Genomic DNA, 11,088 nt, shown 5'->3' with positions numbered 1-11,088 from the left:
AGGAGCATGTGGGAGCCATCATGGGTATCCAGATCCCGCTGATGGTTATTGACTGAGAGAGTCTCGGTCATGTCTGCATGTCTCCCGAACCCGTAGGGTCTACACACTTAAGGTTCGGTGACGCTAGGGTTATGAAGATATGTATATGCAGAAACCCGAATGTTGTTCGGAGTCCCGGATGAGATCCCGGACGTCACGAGGAGTTCCGGAATGGTCCGGAGGTAAAGAATTATATATAGGAAGTGCTATTTCGGGCACCGGGACAAGTTTCGGGGTTATCGGTATTGTACCGGGACCACCGGAAGGGTCCCGGGGGTCCACCGGGTGGGGCCACCTGTCCCGGGGGGCCACATGGGCTGTAGGGGGTGCGCCTTGGCCATCATGGGCCAAGGGCACCAGCCCCTATAGGCCCATGCGCCTAGGGTTTCCCCCTAGGAGGAGTCCTAGTGGTGGAAGGCACCCCTAGGTGCCTTGGGGGGAGGGAAACCTCCCCTAGCCCCCCCCCTAGTAGATCTCATCTACTAGGGCCGGCGCCCCCCCCTTGGCACCCCTATATATAGTGGGGGGGGGGGGAGAGGAGGAGAACACACCAGCCCCTGGCGCCTCCACCTCCCCCTGTTACGTCTCTCCCTCGTAGTCTCGGCGAAGCCCTGCTGCTGTGACGCCCTGCATCCACCACCACGCCGTCGTGCTGCTGGATCTTCATCAACCTCTCCTTCCCCCTTGCTGGATCAAGAAGGAGGAGACGTCTCCCGTCCCGTACGTGTGTTGAACGCGGAGGTGCCGTCCGTTCGGCGCTGGTCATCGGTGATTTGGATCACATCGAGTACGACTACATCATCACCTTGCAAGCTTCCGCACGCGATCTACAAGTGGTATGTAGATGCAAACTCTCTCCCTAGACTCGTTGCTTAGATGAACTCATAGATGGATCTTGGTGAAACCGTAGGAAAATTTTAATTTTCTGCAACGTTCCCCAACAGTGGCATCATGAGCTAGGTCTATGCGTAGTTCTCTTTGCACGAGTAGAACACAACTTTGTTGTGGGCGTGGATTTTGTCATCTTACTTGCCTCTACTAGTCTTTTCTTGCTCAACGGTATTGTGGGATGAAGCGGCCCGGACCAACCTTACACATACTCTTACGTGAGACCGGTTCCACCGACTGACATGCACTAGTTGCATAAGGTGGCTGGCGGGTGTCTGTCTCTCCCACCTTAGTTGGAGCGGAATCGATGAACAGGGCCCTTATGAAGGGTAAATAGAAGTTGACAAAATCACGTTGTGGTGATTCGTAGGTAAGAAAACGTTCTTGCTAGAACCCAATTGCAGCCACGTAAAAGATGCAACAACAATTAGAGGACGTCTAACTTGTTTTTGCAGCGATTGATCATGTGATGTGATATGGCCAGAAGTTGTGATGAATGATGAATTGTGATGTATGAGATCATGTTCTTTGTAATAGGATTCACGACTTGCATGTCGATGAGTATGACAACCGGCAGGAGCCATAGGAGTTGTCATTATTTTTTGTATGACCTGCGTGTCATTGAACAACGCCATGTAAACTACTTTACTTTATTGCTAAACATTAGTCATAGAAGTAGAAGTAGTCGTTGGCGTGACAACTTCATGAAGACACGATGATGGAGATCATGATGATGGAGATCATGGTGTCAAGCCGGTGACAAGATGATCATGGAGCCCCGAAGATGAAGATCAATGGAGCTATATGATATTGGCCATATCATGTCACAACTATATAATTGCATGTGATGTTTATTATGTATTATGCATCTTGTTTACTTAGGACGACGGTAGTAAATAAGATGATCCCTTATAAAATTTCAAGAAGTGTTCTCCCCTAACTGTGCACCGTTGCTACAGTTCGTCGTTTCTAAGCACCACGTGATGATCGGGTGTGATGGATTCTTACGTTCACATACAACGGGTGTAAGACAGTTTTACACAGCGAAAACACTTAGGGTTAACTTGACGAGCCTAGCATGTGCAGACATGGCCTCGGAACACGGAGACCGAAAGGTCGAACACGAGTCGTATGGAAGATACGATCAACATGAAAATGTTCACCGACGATGACTAGTCCGTCTCACGTGATGATCGGACACGGACTAGTCGACTCGGATCGTGTAACACTTAGATGACTAAAGGGATGTCTAATCTAAGTGGGAGTTCATAATTTGATTAGAACTTTATTATCATGAACTTAGTCTAAAACCTTTGCAAATATGTCTTGTAGATCAATGGCCAACGCTAATGTCAACATGAACTTCAACGCGTTCCTAGAGAAAACCAAGCTGAAAGATGATGGCAGCAACTATACGGACTGGGTCCGGAACCTGAGGATCATCCTCATAGCTGCCAGGAAACAATATGTCCTAGAAGGAACATTGGTGACGCTCCCGTCCCAGAGAACCAAGACATTATGAATGCTTGGCAGTCTCGCGCTGATGATTACTCCCTCGTTCAGTGCGGCATGCTTTACAGCTTAGAACCGGTGCTCCAAAAGCGTTTTGAGCATCACGGAGCATATGAGATGTTCGAAGAGCTGAAACTAGTTTTTCAAGCTCATGCCCGGGTCGAGAGATATGATGTCTCCGACAAGTTCTACAGTTGTAAGATGGAGGAGAACAGTTCTGTCAGTGAGCACATCCTGAAGATGTCTGGGTTGCACAACCGTATGACCCAGCTGAACATTAACCTCCCAGATGAGGCGGTCATTGACAGAATCCTCCAGTCGCTCCCACCAAGCTACAAGAGCTTTGTGATGAACTACAACATGCAGGGAATGGAAAAGACCATTCCTGAAGTGTTCTCGATGCTGAAGTCAGCAGAGGCTCAAATCAAGAAAGAACATCAAGTGTTGATGGTCAATAAGACCACTAAGTTCAAGAAGGGCAAGGGTAAGAAGAACTTCAAGAAGGACGGCAAAGATGTTGCCGCGCCTGGTAAGCCAGTTACCGGGAAGAAGTCAAAGAATGGACCCAAGCCTGAGACTGAGTGCTTTTATTGCAAGGGGAAGGGTCACTGGAAGCGGAACTGCCCCAAATACTTAGCGGATAAGAAGGCCGGCAACACCAAAGGTATATTTGATATACATGTGATTGATGTGTACCTTACCAGTACTCGTAGTAACTCCTGGGTATTTGATACCGGTGCCGTTGCTCATATTTGTAACTCACAGCAGGAGCTGCGGAATAAACGGAGACTAGCGAAGGACGAGGTGACGATGCGCGTCGGGAATGGTTCCAGAGTCGATGTGATCGCCGTCGGCACGCTGCCTCTACATTTACCTACGGGATTAGTTTTGAACCTTAATAATTGTTATTTAGTGCCAAGTTTGAGCATGAACATTGTATCTGGATCTCGTTTAATACGAGATGGCTACTCATTTAAGTCTGAGAATAATGGTTGTTCGATTTATATGAGAGATATGTTTTATGGTCATGCTCCGATGGTCAATGGTTTATTCTTAATGAATCTCGAGCGTAATATTACACATGTTCATAGTGTAGATGCCAAAAGATTTAAAGTTGATAACGATAGTCCCACATACTTGTGGCACTGCCGCCTTGGTCACATTGGTGTCAAGCGCATGAAGAAGCTCCATGCCGATGGACTTTTAGAGTCTCTTGATTATGAATCGTTTGACATGTGCGAACCATGCCTCTTAGGTAAAATGACCAAGACTCCGTTCTCCGGAACAATGGAGCGAGCAACCAACTTGTTGGAAATCATACATACCGATGTGTGCGGTCCAATGAGCGTTGAGGCTCGCGGAGGATATCGTTATGTTCTCACTCTCACAGATGACTTGAGTAGATATGGGTATGTCTACTTAATGAAACACAAGTCTGAGACCTTTGAAAAGTTCAAGGAATTTCAGAAAGAGGTGGAGAATCAACGTGACCGAAAGATAAAATTCTTACGATCAGATCGTGGAGGAGAATACTTAAGTCACGAATTTGGTACACACTTAAAGAAATGTGGAATCGTTTCACAGCTCACGCCGCTTGGAACACCTCAGCGAAACGGTGTGTCCGAACGTCGTAATCGCACTCTATTGGATATGGTGCGGTCTATGATGTCGCTTACCGATTTACCGCTATCATTTTGGGGATACGCTCTAGAGACAGCTACATTCACTTTAAATAGGGCACCGTCTAAATCCGTTGAGACGACACCGTATGAATTATGGTTTGGAAAGAAACCTAAGCTGTCGTTTCTAAAAGTTTGGGGATGCGAAGCTTATGTCAAGAAACTACAACCTGAAAAGCTCGAACCCAAGTCGGAAAAATGCGTATTCATAGGATACCCTAAGGAAACTGTAGGGTATACCTTCTACTTAAGATCCGAAGGCAAGATCTTTGTTGCCAAGAACGGATGCTTTCTGGAAAAAGAGCTTCTCTCGAAAGAAGTAAGTGGGAGGAAAGTAGAACTCGATGAAGTACTACCTCTTGAGCGGGATAGTGACGCAGCACAGGAAACCGTTCCTGTGATGCCCACACCAACTGAAGAGGAAAACCATGATAATGATCAAGGTACTTCGGATCAAGTTACTGCTGAACTTCGTAGGTCCACAAGGACACGTTCCGCACCAGAGTGGTACGGCAACCCTGTCCTGGAAATCATGTTGTTAGACAACAATGAACCTTCGAACTATGAAGAAGCAATGGCGGGCCCGGATTCCAACAAATGGCTTGAAGCCATGAAATCCGAGATAGAATCCATGTATGAAAACAAAGTATGGACTTTGACAGACTTGCCCGATGATCGGCGAGCGATAGAAAACAAATGGATCTTTAAGAAGAAGACGGACGCGGATGGTAATGTTACCATCTATAAAGCTCGACTTGTTGCTAAGGGTTATCGACAGGTTCAAGGGATTGACTACGACGAGACATTCTCTCCCGTAGCGAAGCTGAAGTCCGTCCGAATCATGTTAGCAATTGCCGCATACTATGATTATGAGATATGGCAAATGGACGTCAAAACGGCATTCCTTAACGGGCATCTTAAGGAAGAACTGTATATGATGCAGCCGGAAGGTTTTGTCGATCCTCAGAACGCTAACAAAGTATGCAAGCTCCAGCGATCCATTTATGGACTGGTGCAAGCATCTCGGAGTTGGAACATTCGCTTTGATGAGATGATCAAAGCGTTTGGGTTTATGCAGACTTATGGAGAAGCCTGCGTTTACAAGAAAGTGAGTGGGAGCTCTGTAGCATTTCTCATATTATATGTAGATGACATACTCCTGATGGGAAATAATGTAGAATTTCTGGACAACATTAAGGCCTACTTGAATAAGTGTTTTTCAATGAAGGACCTTGGAGAAGCTGCTTATATATTAGGCATCAAAATCTATAGAGATAGATCGAGACGCCTCATAGGTCTTTCACAAAGCACATACCTTGATAAGATTTTGAAGAGATTCAGAATGGATCAGTCCAAGAAGGGGTTCTTGCCTATGTTACAAGGTATGAGACTGAGCTCAGCTCAGTCACCGACCACGGCAAAAGATAAAGAAGAGATGAGTGTCATCCCCTATGCTTCAGCCATAGGATCTATTATGTATGCCATGCTGTGTACCAGACCCGATGTAAACCTTGCCGTAAGTTTGGTAGCAAGATACCAAAGTAATCCCGGCAAGGAACACTGGACAGCGGTCAAGAATATCCTGAAGTACCCGAAAAGGACAAAGGACATGTTTCTCGTTTATGGAGGAGACGAAGAGCTCGTCGTAAAGGGTTACGTCGACGCTAGCTTCGACTCAGATCTGGATGACTCTAAGTCACAAACCGGATACGTGTATATGTTGAATGGTGGAGCAGTAAGCTGGTGCAGCTGCAAGCAGAGCGTCGTGGCGGGATCTACGTGTGAAGCGGAGTACATGGCAGCCTCGGAGGCAGCGCATGAAGCGATTTGGGTGAAGGAGTTCATCACCGACCTAGGAGTCATACCCAATGCGTCGGGGCCGATCAAACTCTTCTGTGACAACACTGGAGCTATTGCCCTCGCAAAGGAGCCCAGGTTTCACAAGAAGACCAGGCACATCAAGCGTCATTTCAACTCCATCCGTGAAAATGTTCAAGATGGAGACATAGAGATTTGCAAAGTGCACACAGATCTGAATGTCGCAGATCCGCTGACTAAACCTCTCTCGCGTGCAAAACATGATCAACACCAGAACTCTATGGGTGTTCGATTCATCACAATGTAACTAGATTAGTGACTCTAGTGCAAGTGGGAGACTGTTGGAAATATGCCCTAGAGGCAATAATAAAAGTATTATTATATTTCATTATTCATGATAATTGTCTTTTATTCATGCTATAACTGTATTATCCGGAAATCATAATACACGTGTGAATACTTAGACCACACAATGTCCCTGGTAAGCCTCTAGTTGACCAGCTCGTTGTGATCAACAGATAGTCATGGTTTCCTGACTATGGACATTGGATGTCGTTGATAACGGGATCACATCATTAGGAGAATGATGTGATGGACAAGACCCAATCCTAAGCACAGCATAAAAGATCGTGTAGTTCGTTTTGCTAGAGCTTTGCAAGTGTCAAGTATCTCTTCCTTCGACCATGAGATCGTGTAACTCCCGGATATCGTAAGAGTGCCTTGGGTGTACCAAACGTCACAACGTAACTGGGTGACTATAAAGGTGCATTACAGGTATCTCCGAAAGTAGCTGTTGGGTTGACACGGATCGAGACTGGGATTTGTCACTCCGTATGACGGAGAGGTATCTCTGGGCCCACTCGGTAATGCATCATCATATTGAGCTCAATGTGACCAAGGTGTTGGACACGGGATCATGCATTACGGTACGAGTAAAGTGACTTGCCGGTAACGAGACTGAACAAGGTATTGGGATACCGACAATCGAGTCTCGGGCAAGTAACGTACCGATTGACAAAGGGAATTGCATACAGGGTTTGATCGAATCCTCGACATAGTGGTTCATCCGATGACAACATCGAGGAGCATGTGGGAGCCATCATGGGTATCCAGATCCTGCTGATGGTTATTGACTAAGAGAGTCTCGGTCATGTCTGCATGTCTCCCGAACCCGTAGGGTCTACACACTTAAGGTTCGCTGACGCTAGGGTTATGAAGATATGTATATGCAGAAACCCGAATGTTGTTCGGAGTCCCGGATGAGATCCCGGACGTCACGAGGAGTTCCGGAATGGTCCGGAGGTAAAGAATTATATATAGGAAGTGCTATTTCGGGCACCGGGACAAGTTTCGGGGTTATCGGTATTGTACCGGGACCACCGGAAGGGTCCCGGGGGTCCACTGGGTGGGGCCACCTGTCCCGGGGGGCCACATGGGCTGTAGGGGGTGCGCCTTGGCCATCATGGGCCAAGGGCACCAGCCCCTATAGGCCCATGCGCCTAGGGTTTCCCCCTAGGAGGAGTCCTAGTGGTGGAAGGCACCCCTAGGTGCCTTGGGGGGGAGGGAAACCTCCCCTAGGCCGCCGCCCCCCTAGTAGATCTCATCTACTAGGGCCGGCGCCCCCCCCCCTTGGCACCCCTATATATAGTGGTGGGGAGAGGAGGAGAACACACCAGCCCCTGGCGCCTCCACCTCCCCCCGTTACGTCTCTCCCTCGTAGTCTCGGCGAAGCCCTGCTGCTGTGACGCCCTGCATCCACCACCACGCCGTCGTGCTGCTGGATCTTCATCAACCTCTCCTTCCCCCTTGCTGGATCAAGAAGGAGGAGACGTCTCCCGTCCCGTACGTGTGTTGAACGCGGAGGTGCCATCCGTTCGGCGCTGGTCATCGGTGATTTGGATCACGTCGAGTACGACTACATCATCACCTTGCAAGCTTCCGCACGCGATCTACAAGTGGTATGTAGATGCAAACTCTCTCCCTAGACTCGTTGCTTAGATGAACTCATAGATGGATCTTGGTGAAACCGTAGGAAAATTTTAATTTTCTGCAACGTTCCCCAACAGTGGCAGCCGCAGAACGGTTGTCCGACTGACAAGGCGGCAACTAAGGGAAGGCGGAAAAGGAAAAAGCCAAAAGAGCAATGAGCAAGGAAAGATAGAACTCGGATAAATATTTACATAGCATAGGCCCTTGGTCGAAACTTCAAACAGAAGTTCAAAATACACCCCGCGGGTGGAATTGTTCAAATTAACAAGTTCTTCAAAGACTACTAAAGCAAATAAAATGAAGGCAAGACGGCAGCCTAGGAGGTGGCAGGCGGGTTCGGAGGGTCGGAGGAGACGGCGGTGTCAGGCGTCGGGGCGGTCGGCTTGATCGTCTCCAGCGGCGGCCGGCTCGGTCGGGCGCGGCTCGTTGCTGGAGGCACGGTCGAGCTGAGGCTGGTCGCCCGCTCCACCTTCTGGCGCCTCCGTCTCGCCTCCGTCCTCCGCCTTGCCTTCCTCCTCAGCGCTGGAACCGATCACCTCCGCCGAGTCCTCGTCGTAGTCCGGGTTCATCCCGAACCACTCCGGCGGTGCCTCCCTGCCGTCTTCAGCCCGATCAGGGACGAAGATGCTGGTGTCAGCATAGTCGGTGATCGCCGCAGCACGAGCAACGAGGGCGTCTTCCACAGCTACCAGCTCTGCCTGGGCCTCTGACTGAAACGCTTCCAGACGGTCCAGGTCCAGCCTTGGATACCACGCCTTGACGAATTCCAAGGCCCGGCGCGCTCCAGCCCGGGCCGAGGAACCCTTCCAAGCCTCAAGACGACTAGCTGCAACCTCCAGCCAGTCGGCAGTCCGACTGGCAGTGCGCAGAACCGGCATGTCTGGCCATAGGGCGGCAATGGCCTGGGCGCCGGCACGTTGAAGCCGGCGCATCATCCGATGGGCCGGCCGCAGATGAGCCTCGATGCTCAGAAGCTGCTCGTCAAGGGTCCGAGGGGCGTTGGCGGAAATCTCCGCACCATCTGCCCTCCGCGCCTCGCAATCTGCCTCGATGGCTTGAGTGGCCGCCTGCGAGTGACCAGGGAAGAGGTCTGCCAAGACAAAAAAGAAGCAAGTCAGAATCAGGAGTCGGCCCGACCCATAGTCGGCGGCTCAAAGGAAACCAAGAAACTCACCGTCAATGATGTCCTCGATCTCATGGAAGCCGGAGGTTAGCTGCTCCTCCTTGTCGGTCCAGGAGGAGCGCTCTCTCTCGAACTCGGCCAGGAGGGCAGTCTCTCTCTTCTTTGCCTCGTACTGCGTCTTCTTGAGCAGCTCCCTCTGCTCCACCAGCTGCGCGGCCAGCAGGTCGCGCTCCGCGGCGAGTTTGCTGCACTCCTCCTCCTAGGCGCGCAAGGCGGTGTTTGCCTCGCCCAGCTGCTGCTGAAGAGTGGCGTTGGCCCCTGAAGAACAAAGGAAATGGATGATAAGTCGTCAGCAAAGAAGGTCGCCGGGAAGATCTGGCCTGACTGCTCAGCAGTCGGCCCGAATCTCGGGGACTACAGCCTGCGGGTGCGCCAACGCGCCCCCGCGAAGAAGAAGGAGGACTCACTCCGGCTTTCCGACAAGTCGGCAGTCCGCCTGCCCAGATCCTCGACATTGCGGTTGAAGGCAGTGGCGCGGAGGTTGTGACACTCCTAAAATAAGAATTTTAGACAAGGAAACTCGCCAGAAGGAGTTCCGGGCCGCCTGCTCAGCAGCTAGCCCGAAACTCAGGGACTACACCCAGTGGGTGCGCTGGCGCGCCCCCATAGAGAAGAACAAGGAAAAACAAAGTCAAATAAAGCATACCCTGACGGCTACTCGCGATGCCAGATGCGCCTTGGTGCAGGCCTGGATGGCGTCGCCCTCGGCTCGCAGCTTCGCCTGAACATCCAGAAGCGCCTGGTTCAGCGGGCCTGTGCTGCCTCCTCGCACCCACCCAACGGGGGCGGCACTTGTCGCCTTGGCGTCTGGGATGGCCGAGCTGGCGGCGCCGGTCTCCCACGGGCGTGGCGCCGAAGTCACCTTCTCGAGGCAGCGGCGCGCTGGCGAGGCGACTTGAAGGAGCAACCTCGCCTCGGACTCGTCCGCAGTCGGCGGCGCCGGCGGGCCCGCCGGTTGTTTACCTCGCGCACTCGCGGAAGGCGGCGGAGGCGGCGGAGGTGGTGCGGCCGTGTCCGACATGGACGCCTCATCGCTCTCCTTCTCCATGATAGGGTGCTCGCCACCGGCTTCCCAGTCTGCCCCGTGAACTCCAGGGGCGGCGGCGCGGAGTTCAGCGGAACGACAAGCAGCGCCGATTGGTGGTGCGCGGCCTCCTCAGCTAGCCGCCGTGCCGCAACGACGGCTTCGGCCTCATCCAGCTTCCTCTGGGCAGAGGTCGCCGCCTTCTCGGCCCCCGCCTTCTCCAGGCGGGCGGCTTCGTCCTCGTCGCGCTTCTCCTGCGCTTTCTGCTCCATCGCCTCCCGAAGGTCGGCGGCAGGATCAATCCACCGAGTAGTGGCGGACGTCTCTACCGACCCCATGACGGAGGCGGCGGCGACCCTCTCAAAGGTGAGGGGAGCCCTGAAGCAATGAGGGCGTGTAAAAGATTTGGACAAAATCACTAGTAGAAGACAAGGCAAGATGGAAGCACTTACGCGGAGACCAGCAGCGGCTTCTTCACTTCCTTTCGGAAGCGGTTGGCCTTCGCGATCGCCTCTTCCCGCTTGGTCGTGGCGGCCGCCCCCTTAAACTTCTTCGATCGGCCGCCGAGCAAACTCGGCCCGGCCCGGCGCCGCTTCGCGCCGCCTTGACCATCCAAGCCGGCGGAGGAACCCGCGCCCGGATGACCAACCCTTGGTTGGCGGCGCGGGACGACTTCCCCCTCGGCGTCATCATCAGGCCAGTCGGCAAAAGTGGCCGACGGCCTGAAGCCTCCTCCTCCTCCTCCTCCTCCGCCTCCTTCGGTGTCGGCCTCCATCGCCGCCGCCCCCAAGTCAGGGCCGTCGACGTCGCTCTCCGCCCGATCGGAGATGAACTGACGGGTCGGGCCCGTGGTGCCGGCTGAGGGATGGATGAGGAGGTTCTGACTCTAGAAAAAACCAAAAAGATCAGAAGTTGGATTCGGCTACAAAAGAAGACAGAAGGAAAAGAGAGGTAAC

Source organism: Triticum aestivum, chromosome 6B, assembly GCF_018294505.1.
Source record: "Triticum aestivum cultivar Chinese Spring chromosome 6B, IWGSC CS RefSeq v2.1, whole genome shotgun sequence".
Lineage (NCBI taxonomy): Eukaryota > Viridiplantae > Streptophyta > Magnoliopsida > Poales > Poaceae > Triticum > Triticum aestivum.
The sequence above is the reverse complement of the archived record's forward strand: the minus strand, read 5'-3'. Positions refer to the sequence as shown.